General features: G+C 39.0%; 1 pseudogene; it reads right to left on the minus strand.

Moving 5' to 3' along the window:
- Positions 1-17,269: 17,269 nt before the first annotated feature.
- Positions 17,270-27,162, minus strand: part of LOC110569797 — a 98,248-nt pseudogene continuing 88,355 nt past the window's right edge.

Consider the following 27,162-nt stretch of genomic DNA (forward strand, 5'->3'; position numbering starts at 1 on the left):
GTAGTTGATTCTTATTTTGGGTTACGTGAGCATTCTTGAACCAAAAGCTATGGCAGGAAAGATGTGCGGTACACTGATAGGCCAGCATAGGACATTTGCTTGTTTCTAGAACTAATGTAAGCTCAAAAATTTCAGAAACAGTTAAGTGGGCAGATCTGGTTGTGTAAAGGAAAATGAATATTCTATTTTCAAAAGGAGAAGGAATGGACAATAGGTTAAGAAACAAAGATGTCCACAGTAGACCATGTATATTTTCATGTTATGTCATTTATCATATACTAACTTGATTAAATTATTTTATTTTTTTTTAGAAATGGTAATTTCTCTTGTCTTTATGACACGTTGAATTATTATGTCCCACTGTGAACAGAGTTAAAATAGAATTTAATGTATTTGTCATCAGGCGATTAAAAGCACATGGTTGAGGTTGTGGGCTACAGTGAGGAATGCATTCTATATTGTTATTTCTCAAGAAGTTTTAATTTTAGTTGTAAGTGATAAACTTTTCTGATAATATCACACATTCTTCCTATATTTGTCACTCTTTATCTGTATTTCATGAAATTTCTATTAACTTAGCTCTGCTTTTTTGAAATGAATCCAGTGAAATTATGGTTGTGTCTTTTCTGGAGTGTTTGATTTTTCCTGTCAATCAAGATCATAAGCATGGCTTGTAATATGAGCATGTAATGGTTTATCCAAGTTATTTTAGTCATTTTATGTTGTTTAAAATTGAGAACCACAGGAAACTATTCCCTTTGCCTTTGACTCATATCACTCTTCAGATTTTTTTCCCTCTTTTCATTAAAAAAAGGGTGTTCTACAGTTTGGGAAACATTCATCTAAATCTATATTGGAGACACACAGTAACATGAGAAAATAAAGAGAAGTAAAACCATGAAATTGATGCTCGTGGTTCTATTCCATTTTGTTTCCTTCCAAGGAGTGCCAAAGCAAGTTGGTTCTGTCTGAGGCTCATCTTTTTTCTTCTCTCTGTGTGTTCTTCTTGGGCGGTTTTAATCCACTTTGTGTGTTAAAATAATACTGATACACTGTGATCTCCCAATTATCTTTTTATCCCTAGTCAAGATTTCTTTTCTGAATTCTTAATCCATTGGCATTTGGTTATCGCCACCTAGATATCCTAATGACAACTCAAACCTGTCAATTTCCACATTTAACACAGTAACTCTGTGTACCCCTCCTTGTGTGAAATATTCTTTTTCTCAGTGAAAGACCTTACCCTTTACTCCCAGTATTCATGCAGGAATCCTACAAAGCTCCCAAATACTTCTTCCTTATACCCATACCAAACACTGCAAAGTACATGCTCTAATTACTCATCAAATATTTGTGACAAATTTTTCTAGCCCTGCCGCTTTTACTATAGCTCTGTCCATCATCATTTCTCACCCAGATTGTTGCCTGTTACTCTGGGTTTGTCTCCCTCAGATCTGTTGTCTATATTAATACCAGGGAGATCTTGAAAAATGCATTATGAGCTTCCACTTTCATTTCTGATGAAGTAATTGTGGTAGGCCAATGCTGCCATTGAGAACAACCAGGAAAAAAAAAACAAGAAAAATAACTAAGAAATATCCATTTAAACAGTTATGATCCCTGTGCAAAGTGAAGTAGAGAAAGGTGAGCCAGCATTTTACAAGTTCCTTTCCCTCTTCTGGCGTCTCCCACTTCTTGGCACTGGGCAAAAGGCTGAGAATTCTGTCCGAAGGCTATAATGAAGTAGCAGAGAAAAATGTATACAATTTTATTTCTCCATTATGCCTCAGTAAAGGTGGGGAAAAAATAAACAAAAATAAATATCCCGCGGTCTGGGCTACAACCTCCCCCTCCCACCCCTTGGAATAAGAAGAAGAGAAACCAACAGCGAGTTTGGCAATCTCTTGGGGCTTGAGAAACAAAGATTGGATTTTGGAACCAGGACTTATGGGGCTGAGACCCTGGTGAAAATGGAGGCAGATTAGTGACCTGCAACACTTGACAGTATTCTCCAGGTAGTTGTTCGTATCTTATCAGCAGCTAAAACAAGAACCATTACCAGAGAAACCATTACTAAAGAAAAGGGTGTATGTTTAGATGATTTCTTTCTGAGTAACAAACCACCCCAAAACTAAGTGGCTTAGAACAACAGCAATGTTTAATTGGTTCATGATTCTGCTATTTGGGCAAGGCTTGGAAGGGACAGATTGTCTCTGCCCTACGCATTGTCAGCTGAGCCTACTTGATACTGGATGCTGAAATAATAGAAAATCTCATTTCATTACTACTTACATGTTTGGCAGTTGATACTGGCTATTGTCTGGGATCTCTTTGGGAGCTGTGACCCGAACACTTTCTTATGGCCTTTGTAGGTGACTTTTTGGCTTCTGCACGGCGTGGTGGCTGGGTTTCAAGAAAGAATATCCCCAAAGGACCATATAGAAGGAAGTCATGTTGCCTTTTATGACTTAGTTACAGAAGTGACAAAGCCTCACTTCCGCCATAGAAGCAGCCTCACACAGATTCAAAGAACATGGATTCTTACCTCTTACTGTCAGCATTAAATTGCAAGAACGTCATATGGGATAGGATATATTGGTGTGCTCATCTTTAAAAAATACTTTGTCTCACTGAAGAAAAGCAGATCAGAGTTTATATCCATTTCATAGTGCTGAGAGGACAGACTTAGAATTGGAATTGGAATTCAGGACTGAGCAAAGGGGAACCCTTAGTAAATCCATTAGCCTCTAAATCGGGATCTGTGGCAGGCTACACTCCCCAAAGTGAAAGTAAAATGGAGAGAGATGGAACTTCATGAAAATTGTAACCTGTTTTTATTACATTCGGTTTCCGATTGGATTAGGGTAATCTGCCTTTACTCTTCCTCTCTGAAAATATCGTTAACTCTCCTGGGAGAAGATAATATCTTCTAAAGCCTTTGAAAATTTTCATATACAGAGTATGGCATAAAGCCAAAAATTATCGGGCCGAAGTATTGAAAAGAGTATAAATGGAATTAAACTACTGTAAGCTTTTTATACTATTAATTTAGAATAGACTATGATAAGGTAATTTATTACTGCAGCAAGCATTTAGACATACCAATAGAGAAGACATAAGGGGTTCCTATGAAAATATTGGGTCAATATTTAAAAAAGGAGATTGAAAGAATATAGAGGTCACATTGAAAACAAATAGTAACATGGTAGATTTAAATTCAACCATATCAATAATTATATTAAGTACTAAGGAGCTAAAAATTCAAAAGATTGATTTTCAACCTGATTAAAAAGGCGAGACAAAACGATGTGGTATTTTCAAGCAAACATTTTAAATTTGAAGACAGAACCTGGCTGAAATTGAAGAATTGAAAAAAGGTAATACCGGGTGCCTGGGTGGCTCAGATGGTTAGGCCTCTGCCTTTGGCTCAGGTCATGATCCCGGCGTCCTGGGATCGAGTCCCGCATCGGGCTCCCTCCTCGGTGGGGAGCCTGCTTCTCCCTCTCCTGCTCCCCCTGCTCATGCTTTCTCTCTCTGTCAAATAAATAAATAAAATCTTTAAAAAAATAGGTAATACCATAGAGTCATTAGGTATAAGAAAGACGTTGTGTTTATATTAATGAAGTAGACCCCCAAACAAGAACCATTACCAGAGATAAAAAAAAAAAAATAGTTCAATTTATAATCATAAAAGGGTCGATTCAACAATAAGTGTATATATCTGACAATAGAGCTTCAAAACATATGAAACAAGCTTTAGTAACAGAAAAAATCGGTATGAATGCAGATTTAAAGAATACTGGTGGTCACAAAGATTCACCACCAATAATCTCTTCAAGGAAGAACATGTTCCCTCACTTGTTTGTTTCCTCACATTTTGCCTCAGCTGCAGAGAGCCACAAGAGCATACCTGTTAACCTGGGCAACCCACATCCAAGTATTGATTATGGTAGGGTTCTACATTTCATGCCTGATCAAAGCCTTTCAGCCCACTAAGGGATAATCCTGATGGGCTGTGTACATTGCAGGCAGTGGTATGGTATTGTCTGAGGACTACAATATGGTATGGTATTTGCTGGGACTACAATACAATTTAACTTTTCTCTTTGCCTAATCTTAACCCACCCCCACCCTTATTCACAGGTGTTGCTATCTAGTAAATATCTTATACCAACAACTCGTCAATATCTGCTTTTGGATAACCCAATCTAACAAACACTATCAACAAACTTCCTAATTGATATTTTTTTGTACATTGTAGCCAACAACTGTAGGACACACATTTTTAAAAAGTGCATATGGAACATGCATTTAGACACTTTCTGGGCCATATAACAAGTTTCAGTAAATTTCAGAGGACTAAAATACAACTCACATTTTATGATCACAATGCAATTAAATTAGAAATCAGTAGCAATAAGGTATCTAGAAAAATCACCAAATATTTAGAGATTAAGTACTGCACTTCAACCCATAAGTTAAAAACAATACAGAAAAGGAAAAAAACTCTTATTTCATAAAGGAGGATATCCAAATTAAATAGCCAATAAAATATGAAAATATGCCCAATCTTATTATACATTTGGGGAACACATACTAAAACTACAATGAGATAGAACTAAAGACCTGTCACAAGACTAAAATGTAAAAAAGGTGACAGTATGAATGTTGGCAAGTATGTGGGATAGAGCTCTCACAACATTGGTGGGAATGTGAATTAGGACAACTCTTTTGGCAGTATCCACTAAAGGTGAACATACGTATAAACAGCAAGTCCACTTGTTTAGTAGATACACAGTAGTAACGTATACTTGAATGAAAGTTTACATAGCAACACTATCTTAATAACTAAAAACTGGGAAAAAACCTTAAATGTCCTTCAATAATAGAATGTAAATAGTTTGTAGACTATTTGTACAGTAGAAAGCTACATAGCAATGAGAATGAACAAATCTATACAAAACATGGATGAATCCCACAAGTAATGTTGATCCAAAGAGGCCAGAAACAAGGAGTTTCATACTGTTTCATTCAACTTCTATAAAATTAAAAAACAGACCAACTAACCCATGGTTTTAGGTTAAGGTAACAATTACTTTTGGTGGGGACAGTGAGTGGGTAGGCGTAGGAGAGGTCCTTTGGATGTACTGGTAATGTTTGATTTCTCTGTCTGGGTGTTGGTTACATTTTTGTGTTTGGTTTCTAAAAATCTGAGCTTTATATCTATTATGTGTACACTTATCTGTTTGTATGTTATACTTCATTAAAAAAGCCGCATTGAAAAAACTAAGTTATGTCAGAGTCGTAGTTGTCTTGAGTGCCTTCAATAGCCCTCCTCTTCTCCACTGGAGGCCAAACTTCTAAGCAAGACAGAAAAGTCCCTTCATGATATGGTCCCTATCCACATTTCCAGCCTCATCTTTAGCGAGGCCTTCTTGCTCATAACCTATGTGGAATGATTTTCGGTTCCTTCAGTGGTCCTACCTTTGCAAACCTCCTGGTTTAGGCATACATGGTTCTTTCTTCCTAAATTTGCTTCTACTTCTCTTTTGCCTGATTACTTCCTGGCCAAAGAAGTCTTCAGTGGCCTCTTTTATTACCTTATGTGTGTCCTGTATTGCTATTATGACTTCTTTAGCTTTTCCCAGCAACTTAATATTACTATGCTTTGTCGCCTTTCTGGTCTTGGCTCCCTGATTATTCTGGATGTAAGTTACTTGAGAACAGATTTCACCTCTCATTAAGCATGGTGCCCGAGAAACCCTTGGTATTCCATTCATGTTTACTGAACACGCGACTGCTCGTATCAGATATCAGACCATCTGTGGGCTGTACAAGGACTCTGTGCTCTGGAATTCACTTCCCCCAAGATAGTCTGTGTTCACGCCCAGAGTTAACTCTGAGATGTTTAACCTGAACGGTGGGGGTTCTGTCAGTCAAGGGCCAGTCAGAGCGCAAAAGTCCACCAGTTATTTTAAAAGAAAGCACTTAAAATGAAGAATCAATATTTTTAAATTGCCAGAGAACTGAAAAAGCCAAAAGGGTCCCTGAGGTAGAGGAGAGAGGTAGAAGCTGCAGAAAGTAGCTGCTATCCTTACCGCTGGGGAACAAAAGAGAGAGCTTATAATATTCAAATAGAGAGGCTTGAAGGTGGGTTCCCACCGAATAGTTCTTTCTGCCTCTGACCGCATTTCTCCCTTGCATGTTGAGCCCTACTGTGTCCTGATGGAACTCTTTCTTGGTAAAGCCTAACACAGAGCAGCTGGAATTGCAGAAACGGGGTCTGTAGTCTCAGGCAGAGCACCACAAAGCAGAGTACAGAGGGGCAGGCTTGAGGTTGAGAGGCAACAACTTCAGGGCCAGCACAGTGGGGATGAGGGAACGGTATCTGAACTAGAATTTAGAAGCATAACCCTTTTCATCTCTTCTAAAGAGATTAAGGGTCAGTGCTTAAACTGCTCTCTCGAGTATTATTTTAGTCTTCAGAGAGACCAAATGGCAAACTTGAATGTTCTCCTAAGTTCTGAGATGAAATGGAGCTTCCTGGACATTCTCAGGAGCAGACCTGGATAAGGGAGCATGTTCTGATGAAGGACACACAGAACAGATTTCACAAACACTGGCTAACCTGAGCAGAATATAGGGCCTTGTGATTTAGGGATTATAATAGTAACCGTGGTGACTGTAATGTTTATGAGGCAAACTGCATGACCCAGGATATTTTCTACTGCTGTTGAAATATATCTCCGTTTATAGATACTATTTTATTTAATAATAGCTAGAAAATGTAAAGTACTTCTTTTAAATGAGTAATTAGGGTTTAATTTAGCCGATCAACTCGAGAAGGACAAGAAAGTTTATCATACTCTGGTGTTTTCAGCTGTTTTTACTGGAAAATGCAGTTTATACTCATCCCTTTGTAACTTGGGCCAATTTAACCAAGAGTCCAATAAAAATCTATTTCTAAGTTTTAGAGAAAAAGAAATCTTATCTAAAAAAGCATAGTCGTCTTTTGCTATGATAAGGAGAATACTAAAAAGCTTCGCAGTATTAAAGAAGTCCATAATAAAAACAATTGTCTCAAGGTGAAAAGCAGTTTACAGTCCAAAAAGTTCCAGACTAGCAATAATGAGATTTCTTTACCTATAGCAATTTCAATAATGATGGCATATTTGTGTGTTCGTGTATGTTTAATATCATAAATATAACAAACCCAGCATATGCTCATGTTAATTTTGGTTTTAAAATAATGGATTTTATTTTTTTGAATCTCATTAGCAGACATTGCTTATATGGCTGTATCAACCTTTATCAATTTCATCACCTATTGTTATGCTAAAAACTACAGTCACTCAGTTTGAATTATGAAAACTCTGTATTTCAGGAACACTTGAGTAATGGATTTGGATGGCATCTTGTGTTGAAGAACAATTGTGTATTGGTCTCTTGTGTTCCTGTGAACCTTGCCAGTGAAACACCAACTGCCCTTTGTTTCAGAGAATCTTTTCAAGGATATTTGTAGAGCAAATGGCTTGGGAGACAGAGATAGTGTCTCCTTCTGGAGTGAAATACAGGCCTGCTTACTTCTCATTACAAAAGATTCAGGTTCCCTAAGCTCAGGATTCTTCTGTAAGGGAAGCCACTGCGTGTGCGAGTATCACCTGGCTTTCTCTGCAATGCCCTGTAAGAACTAGGGCTTGGGAGAATTGGCACAAAAATGCTGATATTCTGGCTACTGCTTGTATTAATTTTTCTATTGCTGCTATTAAAAAATTACCTCAAAGTTAGTAGTTTACAACAATACATATTTATGGGGTGCCTGGGTGGCTCAGTTGGTGAAGCATCCGACTCTTGATCTCAGCTCAGGTCTTGATCTCAGGGTTGTGAGTTCAAGCCCTGAGTTGGAAAACAACAGCACGTATTTATTATTTTTACCATTCTGGGAGTCAGAAGACCGACACAGGTCTCACTGGACTAAAATCAAGGTGTTGGCAGGGCTGTGTTCCTTCTGGACGTTCCAGGAAATTCATTTCTTTGCCCTTTCCAGCTTCGAAACGCTGACACTTTGTTCCTTGTCTCATGGCCCCCTTCCTCCATCTTGAGAGCCAGCAAGGTGGCATCTCTCTGGCCCTGATTCCATCCTTACATCTCTTTCTCTGACCCCAGCCAGGAAAGTTTCTCAAGGATTCATGTGATTAGACCAGACCCACCTGGACCATCCAGGAGAGCCCTCCCCCACCCCCATTCAAGGTCTCTGAGCTGCTGGTCACCTGTCTACCAGTATCCACGAAACTGACAGGCTAACTTGTTAGCTTGCAAGCAGAGTGAAACCTCAGGTTCTTGAAACTATGACTTTTAGTTTGGAAATTGAATTCAGACATATTGGTAAACATATCTAAATATAAACAGAGCTAAACAGGAGTCTCATTTTAGATACCCATGGCCTCTTTAATATTTCCATGTTTAGAAAGCAGATGTCTGAACTTCTCAGGCCACATGAACTAAATAAAACTATTAAATGAACTTGAAAACTCTTAAGTCACTGGTTCTCAAGATGTAGCATGTGCAGGACTGTCCTGGGAGCTTGTCGAATAATCCCATGTCCGTTGCAGCTTCACCCACCTGAAATTGTATTCTGGCTTTGACTGCAGAAATCTGAATGTTTAACTAGTGCCCCAAATGGTCCTTGCTTTGAAATCTAGTTGTTTTATTTTTTAACCACCAGTTATTTTTGTTGCTTTAGTAATTAAATTTCTCTCCACTTGTATTGAAAAAGTATCTGCTTTAAATGGAATTCTAGAGTCATAATAACAATAGGTACATTCATTATTTATTCACTAAAGAAAATGCTTCATTCAAAATGTTGAGGCCTTATAAGTGGTCAGCCATGGTTAGATGTCTCATCGATGATACCAGTTATAGACCAGTGGAGGGTACCACATTCAAAAGCTCCCCATGTCAGGTTGTTCTAACAGGCATTGTGTTTGTGGATAAAATAACTTTAGTTCAATTTATTCTACTTGCAAAGGTTTATGTTACATTTTACAATGACAATTTGGAAAAGATCATGAATGTTCATTTTGGGATGATAGAAACATTCATAGACAGCATGATTGGATACAAACTAATAGACTACTTCTGACTACTGTTCTTTTTAAAAAATTTTTTATTGTTATGTTAATCACCATGCATTACATCATTAGTTTTTGATGTAGTGTTCCATGATTCATTGTTTGCGTATAACACCCAGTGCTCCATGCAATACGTGCCCTCCTTAATACCCATCACCAGGCTAACCCATCCCCCCACCCCCCTCCCCTTTAAAACCCTCAGTTTGTTTCTCAGAATCCATAGTTTCTCATGGTTCGTCTCCCCCTCTGATTTTCCCCCCTTCATTCTTCCCTTCCTGCTATCTTCTTCTTTTTTTTTCTTAACATATATTGCATTATTTGTTTCAGAGGTACAGATCTGTGATTCAACAGTCTTGCACAATTCACAGAGCTCACCACAGCACATACCCTCCCCAATGTCTATCACCCAGCTACCCCATCCCACCCCCCACTCCAGCAACCCTCAGTTTGTTTCCTGAGATTAAGAATTCCTCATATCAGTGAGGTCATATGATACATGTCTTTCTCTGATTGACTTTTTTCGCTCAGCATAACACCCTCCAGTTCCATCCATGTCGTTGCAAATGGCAAGATCTCATTCCTTTTGATGGCTGCATAATATTCCATTGTATATATATACCACCTCTTCTTTATCCATTCATCTGTTGGTGGACATCTTGGCTCTTTCCACAGTTTGGCTATTGTGGACATTGCTGCTATAAACATCGGGGTGCATGTACCCCTTCAGATCCCTACATTTGTATCTTTGGGGTAAATACCCAGTAGTGCAATTGCTGGATCATAGGGTAGCTCTATTTTCAACTTTTTGAGGAACCTCCATACTGTTTTCCAGAGTGGCTGCACCAGCTTGCATTCCCACCAACCGTGTAGGAGGGTTCCCCTTTCTCCACATCCCCACCAACATCTGTCGTTTCCTGACTTGTTAATTTTAGCCATTCTGACTGGTATGAGGTGGTATCTCACTGAGGTTTTGATTTGGATTTCCCTGATGCCGAGCGATGTTGAGCACTTTTTCATGTGTCTGTTGGCCATTTGGATGTCTTTGGAAAAATGTCTGTTCATGTCTTCTGCCCTGACTACTGTTCTTAAAGACACACACACACACCTATGCTAACAGTGTACATGAACTGGGAGCTCATCCCAAAGGAGCAAGAAATCATAGGCAAGAAAAATAAGAAAGACACCAAAATTGCAAAATTCCTTGCACAAATGGAAATGATGAGGCTTTCAGTCACTTCACCTCAGCTTATTGTTTGTAAGATTACACATGGACATTCATCACTTTGGCTTGACTACTAATTTGTATCTCATACAGGAAACTTGAAGCTCATTAGGGGAAAAAAAAGTATTTTACATTACCTTTATAGACTGTATGATGTGGAAAAAATGGTGGCTATATTGTCAAAGCATATCTATTAAGATTACTTTGTGGGGATGTTTTGGGGAGACCGAATTCTATTAAAATAAAAAATTTTCCCCAGGCTTTCTGTTTACCCAAGTAAGTGAATCTTCTAGTTTGCTAATTTAACTATATTAAAAGTTCCAATTTTTAAAAAATCATCCATTTCATTGGAAACTGGAATGCACTTATTCTCAAACTAGAAGGCTTTTTTATTTTAAATGGGTGTTCTTGTTCTGTCACTTCATTAAGTAATCACAAATTTTCAGAGCCACCTCTTTTTAGTCTAAGATTAAAATAGAAATCCATTTCATTTATTATACAATGCCATTGTCCTTGCCATGTACACTTAATGTGTGTCATAAGTTGGCATATTTATTTGACATCTGACAAGTCATAAGCAGTAAAAATATTTTCATTAATTTAATAAACACTGATGAGGTCCAGGGCAACCATAAATGCTTGTGAGGTTGTGGACTGTGTGACTTTGGGGTGCCATTCACATCATATTTATAAGTGTGGTGCCCCTGGAGTTGTGCAGTGCACAACCTGCACAACTATATAAGGTGGCCCTGCATAGTATGAAATGAGGCACTGTGATAGGTGCCAGCAATGAATATAAGGATAATGACATCAGAGTAGTTTTTCTTTCAGAACTTACAGTTTAGTAAGGGAGACTGACAATTAAAGGAACCTGTGGTAAATCCCATGACAAAGAAAGTGCAGAGCCTTCCTTTCTATATAGCTGTCCAATTAAAATGGAGGAACAAATACAGGTGAGCAGTTAAAGCTAGAACTTACTCTGGGAACATTTCAAAGTATGGGATCTTAAACCAGATTTGTTTTCTTTTTCTTTTTTTTTTAAGATTTTATTTATTTGAGAGAGAGAGAGAGAGCAAGAGAGCACAAGCAGGGGGAGCAGCAGAGGGAGAAGCAGGCTTCGCACCGAGCAGGGGACCCGATGCGGGGCTCGATCCCAGGACTCTGGGATCATGACCTGAGCTGAAGGCAGAGGCTTAACCGACTGAGCCACCCAGGCAGCCCCAGATTTTTTTTCTATAGCTGCTCAGTATTAACAAAATTTAATCATAAATACTGTACTTGTGTAGATGAGGTAGGTGCTCTTACTAATATCCTCCCTGCTCATGGTAAAGCCATAGCTATTAAATAAAACATGATTTTCCTGTGTGTTCTTTCAGGCTCCATCCTGGCTCTGCCTCCTGATCTCACTAATCCCACCTTGTCTGTCTCCACTGTGTACATAGTCAGTTTTTTATCTTGTTCTTACCCGTTGGTCCATCCCTTAATACTTCATGCTTCTAAGAGTCTATACATTTCCCAAGTCAAAGTCAATGTTCTCTGTACTCTAACCCACTTCCAAACCCTGGATTTTTTTTTTAAAGATTTTATTTATTTATTTGTCAGAGAGAGAGAGAGCACAAGCAGAGGAAGCTGCAGGCAGAGGGAGAAGCAGGCTCCCCGCTGAGCAGGGAGCCCGATGCGGGACTCTATCCTAGGACCCTGGGATCATGACCTGAAGGGAAGGCAGACACTTACTGAGCCACCCAGACTCCCCAAACCCTGGTTTTTGAACCTTAGCCCTTTAAGCCACTGCTTACTTTCAATATGAGTGTGAATTTTTTTCTTAAAACCAAGTTTCTAGGTTCACATTTTTTTTTCTTATAAGTGGAAGCTTCTTGAGAGCAGAAATTTTGATACATTTTGTTCAGACGTACCTCTGGTGCCTAGAATAATGCTTAGCATTTGGTGCCCATTATTTGCTAAGTGATCAGGTGTGTGTGGGCCAATGAACAAGGATTCTGTGGGCCTTCTGCTGGGACCTGCCTTCCAGCTGTTGATGATTTTTGTTTATGTGGGGTGCAGCTTGCTCAGTGTACTGTGGTACTCCCGGGGCTCCCAACACAGAACTTCGGTTCACGCGCCAACATCCCTAAAGGTGGAGTCCAGGGAGGTCCCACAGCTCAACAGTGCCTCCCCGTGGTAATGAGTCCAACTGCAACTGACTGACTCGAGCAGTCTCAGAAACTAGAACAGCAAATTCCGTTAAATTTCATTATGGCCGGAAGACTGCTCGCGGAAATATCAACCAATGGCTTAGAATCTCAATCTTTTTTTTTTTTTTTTTTTTTTTTTTGCGCTGGCACTTACATAAGAGTACATTATGCTTGAGATTCCCAGTGGGGGCAATATAGATTTTCTTCACGCCTTTGTGCTTGGCTAACAAAACAGATCACAGTGCAACTCCGGTAAGATTTCTGGGAAAATGAATACATTATTTCGGGAAAGTTTTCCTCTCTCTCTGCCATTTTCACTCCACCTGTAAAATGGAATTCCTGGCTGAGGTGTATGAGCCCGTTAAGCTGGTACACTTTCTGTTCTGAACGTGAAGCTAGAATCTGACTCAAGTGCAACAACCACGCAGTGCCTAGGAATTCCTTGGGACCTTGATCCCAAATGGAGTGCCAGGGCTTTGTGCATAACATAGTACTAATGTTCACAACCTCACAAAAGAAAGGCCTTAGTCTGGTCTGTAGAAAACATCTGAAGATCTCTGCCATCCGAAGTCGATCCCTAACCCACCTCAATCCTCACCTTCACGACTGTTGGCAACAGCTGAGCCTCTTTGACCTAGACAACACCAGAGCCTCAGACCTCTGTCCTGTGCCTATTTCCTTCCCTTGCTGGTCCCAGGAAATAGCACTTACCTGTTTGGGATGAGAATTTCTATGCATCACAGCGATCTTTAAACCTCGCTAATGTTACCACAAATGGCTCTGGGATCTGGTGACTCAGACCAGTACAGCTGGAGCCAATTTAGCAGACTGGGAAACTCTCCACATAAAAGACAGTGTCACCTTCTTTTTGGCATCTTGCATTTATCATAGATCACATCCAGAAAGTAATGACCACCACAGAGACGTACTTTAAAAAGTGTATATTTGGGGGCACCTGGGTGGCTCAGTTGATTAAGGATCTGCCTTCGGCTCAGGGGAAGATCTCAGGGTCCTGGGATCTCAGGGTCCAGGGAGTCTGCTCATCCCTCTGCCTCTCCCCTGCCTCGTGTTCTCTCTCACTCACTCTCTCTCCCCTCTCTGTCAAATAAATAAATGGAATCTTTTTAAAAAAGTGTATATTTCTGGAGGAGACCTGGTATTGGGATATCATTCATTAACAAACTATGCCTACAACTGACTTAATGAATCTCTCTTCCAGGGCTGTTTTAAGAGAATTCTGGGAGAGGCATAATTCCTAAAGGCTTACAGTACCTGTGTGTATTCCCGCATTTCCTGGCCAGGAAACCACTCCTAACATATACTTCCAGATTACATTTAAAGATGAATTACCATTATATATGGCTATTTAAGCTGACTGTTATGGCCTGAACGTTCTGTCCTCCCCGATTCATATGCTGAAGCCCTAAGCCCCCAATGTGGCTGTATTAGGAGATGGGGCCCTAAGGAAGTAATCAAAATTAGCCAAAGTCATAATGTTAAGGTCCTGATCTTAGAGAATTAGTGTCCTTATAAGAAGGGACACCAGGAAGCTTGCTCTCTTGCTCTCTCTTTCTGCGTGCACATACCAAGGAGAGGCCATGGGCCATGGGAGGAAATAGTGAGAAGGTAACCATCTCTAAGCCGGGCAGAGCGCTCTCACCGGAAACTGATCATGACTTGATTTTGGATTTAGCCTCCAGAACTGTGAGTAAATTAATTCCTGTTGTTGAGGCCACCCAGTCTGTGGTATTTTGTTATGGCAGCCCAAGCAGCCTACACTGACCCAGATAGTAAATAATAGAACCTGGGACATATGTTGCCATGGAAATATATACCTTTATTTTTGTCTTCTGTTCATAACTTAGTAAAGCATGAACGACAGGTAAATACAAGCTCTAGAAACATAACTTTTCACCAAAAAAACATATATTTAAATTAAGTTCTGATCTTTGCAATTATTTTCTTCTATGTGAAATTCAGATGAAGTTCACAATTAAGAAGAAAATCATTGTCAAATTGGAATTCTAAGTCAACTTCAAACAGATTTTTATTTGAGAGGTGGTAAAATTTTAAATGAGGAACAGATGTATTTAAAGGGGGATTTAAAATGCAAATCAAGGAATTGGGGCTATCAGACATTTTAAATTTAGGATTATGCAAATTAATAGTTTTTTTATGTAGAAACTCAGGGTAATTATTAGAGACAAGTCTCTTTAGTAATTAGAGATGCGATTCGTATTCTGAAAAATTATAGACAATGAAAAAAGGCTTTAGGTAAAATATATTTGATTGTAACTATCAAATGAGATGGGTTCTTAAGTGCTATTCTAATTATTTTTAGAATCTTAGATTTTAGTGACTTATGTAGTAAGTGCCCAGTTAATGTTTATTGGATGAATGTGTAAGTCAGTAAGGATTAAAGGCACTCCAAGAATGTAATTTTTAAAGCTGTTGGGAAATTCCTAAAGCATTCTTTACTTTGACAGTTGGGGATGCTAACTGGAAAGTAGTTTCTCTGTTAAAATAGGTAATTTTTGACATTAAAGGAAAGCAATATTGAAAGTCAAAGAAAGGGTGAGCTACTTTGATTTTTTTTCAAAAGAATTTTTAAAATTGAACATTATCATCTTAATGGAAGTTTGGAGTACATAGGTTGTCAAATAAAAGTTCAGTTAATTTTGGTAGATGCTATTAGGCTATGTAGTGAAGAGGGTGGGAGGGGAGGAGGAAAGGAGAGATGGATAGGAAGATGGATGGGCAAGCTGTTCTCATTTAAGAAAGAATTATATTGGCCATTTCTACAGAGTACCTCCTTTTGCTAAAGCACTGTCAGGCGACCAAAGACCTAGCACATTTTCTGTGACCTTAAGTGTTCTTGACTAAATTTCAGTCCCAGGTCTATTAGCAACGCTTCTTTGGCTTTAGAAATCAACTTCCCTGTGCCTCAGTGGTGTTATAAGTAACATGAAATGCTTAAATTAGCCCATACCTTCCCACTCTTAAAAATAAAGCACTACCTTCCAGAATGTGATGGTCCGAAAAATTCAGTGCAGTAACTGTGTTGGTTGTATTATCGCAAGGTCAACAACAAAACAATATTTTTAATACTTCCTCCAGTTTTCATTTATTGTAAATGTAGGAAATAGACCAATACTTACATGAGAAAGTCTCAAATGATAATGTGGCAGTTACTTTCTAACTCAACTTACTAGGACTGTAAGAACTTGAGTAGTTTGAGAGCAGCAGATGTATAGAGACTTATGGAGCAACGTGCATTTTATTTGTGTGTGTGTGTGTGTGTGTGTGTAGCCCATTGCTTTCATTCTTCATAGTGAAACTTTTCTACAATATGTTTATTATAAATCATTCCTTTACTCAGTATAGAATTAGGCAGTAGCTGCAATTAGTTCAAAGATCTGTATCAGAGTTTGATGATAATGAAGGAATAATAGTATCAACATACTATTATTCAACATATATTCAACATATACTATGCCAGAGTTTCACTATGTTTTTACAAATATCTACCTACTTAGTTTCATTTTATATTTGGGTCTGAGCTGGAAGAGGAGATTATTCAACTTAATTTCCATATTGGCATAGTAAATGTGTAAAATCCCACTGGCAGAGTACAGTAATGAAATTTGGCATTACATTTTACCTCAATTTTGAATATGAATTTAACTTCAAGATGTGGCTTTAGGTGAGCTGAAAAGAAACCTAGTGACAGAAAATTGTGTTTCAAAACTTAAATAAATAATATAACTGGTAGAGACACCTACTGCCTAATTCTCTCCCCCTCCCCCCACCAGCCTGTGAATGTTATGATACATGGCAAAGCGGAATTAAAGTTGCAGATGCAACTAAGTTTGCTAATCAGATGATCTTAAAGACATTGTCTCGGATTGTCCAGGTGGGCTCAGTGTAATCAGAATGGTCCTTGTAAGTGTAATAGGCCGGCAGAAGAGAAGGTCGGAGGAGATGGGGCTATGGAAGAGGTCAGGGGGATGTCCTGAGAGGATTTGAACCCCATTGCTGGCTACAACACCTACTTACTTTGTAAATTCTTTTTTTTTTTTAAGATTTTATTTATTTATTTGACACACAGAGAGAGACAGCGAGAGAGGGAACACAAACAGGGGGAGTGGGAGAGGGAGAAGCAGGTTCCTGGCTGAGCAGGGAGCCCGATGCGGGGCTGGATCCCAGGACCCTGGGATCATGACCTGAGCTGAAGGCAGATGCTTAATGACTGAGCCACCCAGGCGCCCCTTACTTTGTAATTTCATCTCATATATAAAATTAAGTTTTGTCTTTTTGACTTTGTGTATGTCTAATCACACTGTATCATTTGAGGTCTCATTTCTATCGTTCAGCATTGTGTTTACAAGATTCTTAATTGTTGAGGCATGAAGTGGAAATCTGTCCGTTTTTATTGCTTTGTACTATTCACTGAATGTACGCCACAATTTAAGCATTATACATATATATGTATATATATGTGTGTGTATATATATATGTATATATATGTGTGTGTATATATATATGTATATATATGTGTGTGTATATATATATACACATATATTTTTTCCTGCAAAAAGCTTTATTGTTTCCATTTGGCCCATGGCTTGGGAGAGGGCTCCAGGGCGGTTAAAACGCTGCCTAGAGGCTTCAGGGAGAGACTCAAGGCCCAAGCCCTGGCACCAGCGTGATGCCAGAGGGACCCCTCAAGGACTGCTGGGCTTCAGAGGCTCCCAGTCGTGCTTGAGGGTGAGCCCTTGGAAGAGATACTCGCCCAGCCCAGCCTGGGAGCCGGCCAGCCTGCGGAGGTTGCTCAGGTGGTTGCCATCTTCTTGATGAGGGGCCCCTCCTCATCCAGGAAGTGGTTCTCCCGGAGGCCACAGGGGTGGGAGTCTGCGCGGGCAGAACCCAGGGTGGGCAGATCCAAAAGGGCCTGGTTCAGGCTCTTCTCCAGAATCAGGGCAGCTTCCATGGCGCCCAGGCTTTCCCCCTACTCATCTTGGGACGGCTTCTGCACGTCCTGGAAGAGGGTGCCACTGCCACGCTGGTTTTGCATCTTCAAGAGACACCTGGCGCCCTTGTGCTTCTCCTCGGCCAACTCGCTGAAGAAACGTCCCACACCTTCCAGAGCCACGTCGTCCTGGTGGAAATAGAAGCCCAGAGAGGGGTAGGTGTACGAGGCCCGCAGATGCACGTTGACCAGGTGGTTGACGGCGGCCTCCACCTCGGGGGCATACTACTGACGAATGTGGGAGCTCAAGGTTGATCTGTATTAAGGAGCTAAGCTCATAATTGGGTGTTGGGTGGTCCCGGAGGCAGAGGGTGGCCAAGAAGATGGCCCCGAAGTTTGCGACTGGAAATAAGGTTGGAGGGTGGTCGTTGGCTGGTAGAAGGGGCGTCCTTAGGTCTGTTCTGTCCAAACATTGTTGAAGCAAGAGACAGATCTGCAGGACCACGGGGGCGCACTGCCTATGCATTCTACTTTTGATGGGCATTTGTGGTGTTTTCTGTTGGAGCCTGTTATAATGCTTCTGTGAGTGAGTGTGTGTATTTTTTTCTTCAAACTTTTATTTAAATTACAGTTAACATATAGTGTCATTTTAGTTTCAGGTGTAGGCTTTAGTGATTCATTACTTAAATACATGAAGTGCTCATCACGGCAAATGCCCTCATGGGTAACCCATGAGGATGATGGTATTAAGCCATCATCCATTTAATCCATCTCCCCACGTGTGGATATGTATTTTGCTGTGGATTAGTGTCTTGCTTAAGTTTTGGATATTTGTCATTATGTCCTAAAATTTCCCTTCTCCATTATTTCTCTCCTCTCATTCTGCCACACAAGCTGAATGTAAGTTAGGCCTTGTCGTTGTAGCTCTGTGCCTCCTCTGTATTGTCCATCCATTTTGTCTGTTTTTGGCTGAATTTTCAGTAGTTTTTCTAGTCATTCTATCTTCACTTGTATCTATCTACTATTAAAACTATACATTGAATTTTTATTTCATTTATTATATTTACAATTTTTGCAATATCTACTTAGTTCTTTTCTAAACCTAGTCCATCACTTTTTAGAATCATCTCTTTCCCATCCATATTTTCCAGCTTGGATTTCATTTCTACTACAAATATGGAGCTCCAATTAATTTCAGTAGCTGAAATTTCTCTGGTTTTGTTTGTGCTGTTTATTAATTCAGATTATTCTCACTTATGTCATATTTTCCTGTCTGTGTGTATGATCTAGACATTGATTTTTTTAAAGAAGCTCTTTGTCATTCTTGTCTCTAAAGATTACAGTACAAAAACAGAAGGTAAATTCTATCAAAATACAGCCTATCTTTTCATATATCCACAAAAATAAATTCCTATGAACATTTTCTTATGTGAATACAGTTTATTCATTTTAGGGGAGGTCACTTGCTATCTGGCTGTAACCACACTCCTCATGACAGAATAAACAGCCTTAAAATGTCTCTTCTTATACAGTCTTTTTGATCAAATAATCTTTTTAATTACAATAAACTTTATTTTTTTAAGAATAGTTTTAGGTTCACAGCAAAATTGAGCAGAATGTACAGAGAATTCCCATATACCCTTTATCTCCACAGGGGCACATCCTCCCTCAAATCATCATCTCATTTGTCAGAATTGATGAACCTACACTGATACAGCATTATCACCCCAAAGTCTGCACTTTACATCAGGGTTCAGTTTTAGTATTGTACAGTCTGTGGATTTTAACAAATACATAATGACATTATCCACCATCCTAGTATTCTGTAGAATACTTTCATTGCCATAAAAACCCTCTGTAAACATCCATGTGTAGGTTTTCATATGGACACAAGTGTTTAATTCATTTCGGTAAATGCCAAGGAGCACACTGATCCTATGTTAAGAGTATGTTTAATTTTATAGGAAACTGCAAAACTGTCTTTCAAAGTGGCTGTATAATTTTGCCTTCCCACCAGCACTGGATGAGAATCCTGTTGCTCCACATCCTTGCCAGCATCTGGTGTTGTCAGTGATCTGGATTTTGGCCATTCTAATGGGTGTGTAGTGGTATCTCGTTTTTATTTACATTTCCCTTATAACGTATGATGTGGAGCATCTATTCATAGGTTTATTTGCCATCTGTATATCTTCTTCAGTGAGGTGTCTGTTAAGGTCTTTGGCCTATTTTTAATTTGGATTCTTTTCTTAGTGTTGAGTTTTAAAAGTTCTTTGTATGTTTTGGATAAAAGTCATTTGTCAGATGTGTCTTTCACAAATATTTTACCCAGTCTGGATTGTCTTCTCATTCTCTTGATATTGTCTTTTGCTGAGCAAAACTTTGCAATTTTTTTTATTCTTATGTTAATCCCCATACATTACATCATTAGTTTTAGATGTAGTGTTCCATGATTCATTGTTTGTGCATAACACCCAGTGCTCCATGCAGAATGTGCCCTCCTCAATACCCATCACCAGGCTAACCCATCCTCCCACCCCCCTCCCCTCTAGAACCCTCAGTTTGTTTTCAGAGTCCATCGTCTCTCATGGTTCGTCTACCCCTCCAATCTCCCCCCCTTCATTCTTCCCCTCCTGCTACCTCCTCCTTCTTCTTCTTCTTCTTCTTCTTTTTTTTCTTAACATATATTGCATTATTTGTTACAGAGGTACAGATCTGAGATTCAACAGTCTCTGCAATTTTTTTAAAATTTTTAAAAAAGATTTTATTTATTTATTTGACAGAGACAGCGAGAGAGGGAACACAAGCAGGGGGAGTGGGAGAGGGAGAAGCAGGCTTCCCGCTGAGCAGGGAGCCCGATGTGGGGCTCGAACCCAGGACCCTGGGATCATGAACTGAGCTGAAGGCAGACGCTTAACGACTGAGCCACCAGGCACCCCAAAACTTTGTAATTTTAATGAAGTCCAGTTTATTAATTCTTTCCTTCATGGATCATGCCTTTGGTGATTGATCTAAGAAGTCCTCACCATACTCAGTGTTGTCTGGGTTTTCTCCTATGTTTTCTTTTAGAAGCTTTGCATTTTACATTTAGGTATGTGGTCCATTTTGAGTCAGTTTTTGCAAACTGTCTAAGGTGTGTGTTTAGATTTTTTTTCCCCCAACATGTGGCTATCCAGCATCATGTGTGGATGTATAGCCTCATGCAAAGGGTTAGGAAATAAATCCTCTGTTACTATCATCTGGGAAAGATTGTAGAGAATAGATACAACTTCTTCCTTAAATGTTAAGTAGAATTCAACAGTGAACCCATCTAGGCTTGATGCATTCTGTTACTGATCCAATTTATTTAATAAATATGGGCCTATTCAGATTGTCTTTTTCTTCTTGTGTGGATAACATAACTTCAGTTCAATTCTTTGTCTTCTTGTGTGAGTTTTGTAATACTCTTTCAAAGAAGTAATGTTTTTAGATTATCAAAATTTAGAATATAGAATTATTTATAGTATTACTTGGTTTTCCTTTTAGTGTCCATGGAATCTCTGGTGAGGTCTTCTCTTTCATGTCTGATATTAGTAATTTGTGTCCTTTTTTTTTTAAATTTTATTAGTTGTTATGGCCTAGGTGTATCAGTTTTACTGAACTTTTCACAGAACCAGCTTTTGGTTTTGTTGTTTTTCTTTATTGGTTTCTTTTTTCATTGGTTTCTGCTCTAATTAATATTACTGGTATTATTTTTTTTAGTTTTTATTTAAATTCCAGTTAACATACAGTGTAATAATAGTTTCAGGTGTATAATTTAGTGATTCAACACTTCCCTACAACACCCAGCACTCATCATGACAAGTGACCTCTTTAATCCCCCTCACCTATTTAACCCATCCCTCCACCCTTCTCCCCTCTGGTAATCATCAATTTGTTCTCCATAGTTCAGAGTCTGTTTCTTGGTTTTCCTCTTTCTTCTCCCCTATGATCATTTGTTTTGTTTCTTAAATTCCACATATTAGTGAAATCATATGGTATTTGTCTTTCTCTGACTGACTGACTTCACTTAACTTAATATTCCCTAGCTCCATTCATGTCGTTGCAAATGGCAAAATGTCATTCTTTTTGATGGCCGAGTAATAGTCCATTGCACATATATACCACATCTTCTTTATCCTCATCAGTTGATGGACATGTGTGCTCTTCCCATAATTTGGCTACTGTTGATAATGTTGCTATAAACATCAGAGTGCATGTATCCCTTTGAATTTGTATCTTCATATTCTTGGGATAAATACCTAGTAGTGCAATTCCTGGGTGGTAGAATAGTTTTATTTCTAACTTTTTGAGAACCTCCAACCTATTTTCCAGAGTGGCTGCGCCAGTTTGCATTCCCACCAACAGTGTAAGAGAATTCCCCTTTTTCTGCATAATCGCCAACCCCTTTTGTTTCCTTTGTTGTTAATTTTAGCCATTCTGATTGATGTGTGGTGGTATATCATTGCAGTTTTGATTTGCATTTCCTTGATGATAAGTTATGATGAGCATTTTCTCATGTGTCTTTTGGCCATCTGAATGTCTTTGGAAAAGTGTCTATTCATGTCTTCTGCACATTTTTAACTGGATTATTTGTTTTTTGGGTGTTGAGTTTGATAAGTTCTTTATAGATACTGGATACTATTTATCAGATAGGTAATTTGCAAATATCTTCTCCCATTCCATACGTTCCTTTTAGTTTGTTGATTGTTTCCTTCTCTGTGTAGAAGTTTTTATCTTGATGAATTCCCAGTAGTTAATTTTGGCCTTTGTTTCTATTGCCTCCAGAGGCATGTCTAGTAAGAAGTTGCTATGGCCAGAGTCAAAGAGATTGCTGCCTGTATTCTCCTCTAGGATTTTGATGGTTTCCTGTCTCACATTTACGTCTTTCATTCATTTTGACTTTGTTTTTGTGTATGGTGTAAGAAAGTGGTCCAGTTTCATTCTAGAATCTGCATGTTGCTGTCCAGTTTTTCCAACACCATTTGTTGAAGAGACTTTTTCATTGGATAGTCTTTCCTGCTTTGTTGAAGATAAATTGACCATATACTTGTGGGTTCATTTCTTGGTTTTCTTTTCTGTTCAGTTGATCTGTGTGTCCATTTTTGTGCTAGTACCATACTGTCTTGATCACTACAGCTTTGCAATATAACTTGAAGTCCGGAGTTGTGATGCCTCCAGCTTTGCTTTTCTTTATCTGGGTTGCTTTGGCTAGTCGGGGTCTTTTGTGGTTCCATACAAATTTTAGAATTGTTTGTTCTACCTCTGTGAAAAATGCAGTTGGTAATTTGATAGGGATTGCATTAAATGTGTAGATTCCTTTGGATAGTATAGATATTTTAACAATATTTGTTCTTCCAGTCCATGAGCATGGAATGTCTTACTGTCTTACCATTTCTTTGTATCATCTTCAGTTTCTTTCATCACTGTTTTATAGTTTTAAGAGTATACATCTTTTACTTCTTCAGTTAAGTTTATTCCTAGGTATCTTACTATTTTTGGTACAATTGTAAATGGGATTGATTCCTTGATTTCTCTTTCTGCTGCTTCATTATTGGTGTATAGAAACGAAACCAATTTCTGTATATTGATTTTGTATCCTCTGACTTTAATGAATTCGTGTAACAGTTCTAGCAAGTTTCTGGTGGACTCTTTTGGGTTTTCTATACAGAGTATCATGTCATTTGCAAATAGTGATATTCTGACTTCTTCCTTGCCAATTCAGATGCCTTTTATTTGTTTCTGTTGTCTGATTTTTGTGGCTAGGACTTCCAGTAATATGTTGAACAACAGTGGTGAGAGTGGACATCCCTGTCTTATTGCTGACTGTAGAGGAAAAGCTCTGTTTTTCCCCATTATGGATAACACTAGCTGTGGGTTTTTCATAGATGGACTTTATTATGTTGAGGTATGTTCTCTCTATCCCTACTTTGTTGAGGGTTTTCATTATGAATGGATGTTGTACTTTGTCACATGCTTTTTCTGCATCTATTGAAAGGATTATATGGTTCTTATCCTTTCTTTTATTAACGTGGTATACCATGTTAATTGATTGGCAAACAGAGAACCACCCTAGCAGCCCAAGAATAAATCCCACTTGGTCATGGTCAATGATTCTTTTAATGTACTGTTGAAATTGGCTGTTAGTATGTTATTGAGGAATTTTGCAACCATGTTCATCAGGGATATTGGCCTGTAGTTCTCTTTTTCACTGGAGTGTTGATCTGGTTTTGGTATCAGGGTACTGCTGGTCTCATAGAATGAATTTGGAAGGTTTCCTTCCGTTTCTATTTTGTGGAAGAGTTTGAGAAGAATAGGTATCAACTCTCCTTTAAATATTTGGTAGAATTCCCCTGGAAAGCCATCTGGCCCTGAACTCTTGTTTGTTGGGAGATTTTTGATTACTGATTCAATTTCTCTGCTGGTCATTGGTCTGTTCAAGTTTTCTATTTCTAACTGTTTCACTTTTGGCAGCTTATATTTGTAGGAATTCATCCATTTCTTCCAGGTTGTCCAATTTGTTGGCATATAGTTTTTCATAATTCTCTCTTAAAATTGTTTGTATTTCTGTGGTGTTGTTAATTTCTCCTGTTTCATTTGTGATTTTACTTACTTGGGCCCTTTCTCTTTTTGATACGTCTGGCTAGGGGTTTATTAATTTTCCTAATTTTTTCAAAGAACCAGCTCTGGTTTCGTTGATCTGTTCTATTGTTTTTTAGTTTCTATGTCATTTATTTCTACTCTAATCTTTATTATTTCCCTTTATCTGCTGGCTTTAGGCTTCATTTGTTGTTCTTTTTCTACCTCCTTTAGGTGTAAGGTTAGGTTGTTTATTTGAGATTTTCCTTGCTTCTTGAGGTAGGCCTGTATTGCCCTATACTTCCCCCTTAGGACCACTTTTGCTGCATCCCAAAGGTTTTGGACCATTGTGTTTTCATTTTCATTTGTTTCCATGTATTTTTTAATTTTTTTCTCTGATTTCCTGGTTGATCCATTCATTGTTTACTCCCATGTTTTTTAACCTCCATGTATTTTCAGTCTTTTCAAATTTTTTCTTGCGATTGACTTCAAGTTTCATAGCATTGTGGTCAGAAAATGTGTGTGGTTGATCTCTTTTTGTACTTGTGGAGGCCTGATTGGTGACCTAGTATGTGATCTATTATGGAGAATGCCCCATATGCACTTGAAAGGAATGTGTATTGTGCTGCTCTAGGATGAAGTGCTCTCAATATATCTGTTAAGTCCGTCTGGTCCAGTGTGTCATTCAAAGCCCTCGTTTCCTTGTTGATCTTCAGCTTAGGTGATCTGTCCATTGCTGTAAGTGGGGTGTTAAAGTCTCCTACTATTACTGAATTATTATCAATGAGTTCCTTTATGTTTGTTAGTAATTGTTTTATTTATTTGGGTGCTCCCATAAATATTTACAATTGTTAGATCTTCTTGTTAGATTGTCCCCTTTATTATGCTATAGTACCCTTCTTCATCTCTTGTTACAGTCTTTTTTTTTTTTTAAAGATTTTATTTATTTATTTTGACAGAGAGAGAGACACAGCGAGAGAGGGAACACAAGCAGGGGGAGTGGGAGAGGGAGAAGCAGGCTTCCTGCTGAGCAGAGAGCCCGACGTGGGCTTGATCCCAGGACCCTGGGATCATGACCTGAGCTGAAGGCAGACGCTTAATGACTGAGCCACCCAGGCACCCCATTACAGTCTTTGTTTTAAAGTCTAGTTTGTCCTTTATAAGTATGGCTACTCCAGCTTTCTTTTGATGTTCATTTGCATGGTAAATGTTTCTCTGTCCCCTCACTTGCAATCTGCAGGTGTCTTGAGGTCTAAAATGAGTCTCTTATAGGCAGCATATAGATTAGTCTTTTTTTTTTTTAAAGATTTTATTTATTTGAGAGAGAGCGTGAGGGCACAAGTGGGGGGAGGGGCTGAGGGAGAGGGAGAAGCAGACGCCCCGCTGAGCAGGGAAGCCCGACGCTGGGCTCTGTCCCAGGACCCTGGTATCATGATCTGAACCAAAGGCAGAGACTTAACCATCTGAGCCACCCAGGTGCCCTGCATCTTGTTGTTGTTTTTTTTTAATCCATTCTTACACTGTCTTTTGAAGAGTTTAGTACATTTGCATTCAGAGTAATTATTGATATGTATTTATTGCCGTTTTATTATTTGTTTTATATTTGTTTCTGGAGATTTTTCCACTCATTGAGTCCCCTTTAATATTTCTTGCAGGGCTGGTTTAGCAGTCACAAACTCCTTAATTTTTTGTTTTCCTGGTAAACTCTTTGTCTCTCCTTCTATTCTGAATGATAGCCTAGCTGGATAGAGTATTCTCCGCTGCATATTCTTCCCATTCAGCACATTGAATATATCATGCCACTCTCTTCTGGCTTGCAAAATTTCTGTGGAGAGATCTGTAGCTAGCCTTAGGGGTCTTCCCTTGTAAGTTAGGGACTTTTTTTGTTGTGCTGCTTTAAAGATTTTTTTTCCTTTATCACTATATTTTGCTAGTTTAATTACAGTATGTCTTGGTGTTGGCCTGCTTTTGTTTTTTGATGGGAGTTCTCTGTGCTTCCTGGATCTGGATGCCTGTTTCCTTCCCCAGATTAGGGAAGTTTTCAGTTATTATTTCTTAAAATAAAATTTCTGCCCCCTTTTCCCTTTCCTTCATCTTCTGGGACTCTTATAATATAAATGTTAATACGTTTTATGGAGTTGCTGAGTTCCCTAAGTCTATTCTTGTGTTTTCTAATTCTTCTTTCTCTCTTTTGTTCAGCTTCATTATTTTCCATTATCTTCTGTATCACGTATGCATTCTTTTGGTCTTCTAGCCTTGTGTTTATTGCATTAAGACTGTTTCCAATTTCAGGTACTGCATTTTTCATTTCAGACTGATTTTTTTAACTCTTTTCTCTCTGCAATAAGGGTCTCCCTGAAATCTTCCATTTTTTTTCTCAAGCCCAGTGAGTATCTTATGACTGTTGCTTTAAATTCTCCATCAGGATGTTACTTAAATCTGTTTCGCTTAGATCTCTGGCTGTGACCTAATCTTGTTCTTTCACTTGGGATGAATTCCTCAGTCTTGGCACTTCGTCTAAGTCTCTGTCTTCTTCTCTGTGTTAGAAAAGCCCATTACATTTCCTGCTCTAAGAGTAATTGCTTTATGAAGAGGTCATGTATTGTCTAGGTCCTGGTGCTTCAGAGAGTGTCTCCCAATGTGTGCTTTGTGTACTCTGCTGTTGTGTTTTGGCTGCTCTATCCTTCAGGCCAGTCATCTGCAGAGGCTCTCCTTGCCTGCAGTGGGCAGTGTTTGGTCCTTGGACAGAATGTAGTGAGTTTTAACTAGCTGTGCTCTGGTCTGCCTGTGTAATGAGACCTGATACTACTTACACTAGAACTGTAGTCCTGTAGAACTCTCTGGTTGGGAGACATGGTCTGGGCAGGGGCTTCCTCTGGTCCTGTGGGGAAGGGGCCCGCCTGGCTGGGACTGAGGCAAGCTTTACACAGAAAGACAGTGCTGCCAGAGCTAGGGGTGTGGGCCCTGGTGTAATCTGATTAAGCAGCCGGGGTTTGTGCTGTGCAGCTTCCTGAAGGTGACTCTGTGTTTATGTTCAGGAGTGTGGGAGGGAAA

Source organism: Neomonachus schauinslandi, chromosome X (assembly GCF_002201575.2).
Source record: "Neomonachus schauinslandi chromosome X, ASM220157v2, whole genome shotgun sequence".
Lineage (NCBI taxonomy): Eukaryota > Metazoa > Chordata > Mammalia > Carnivora > Phocidae > Neomonachus > Neomonachus schauinslandi.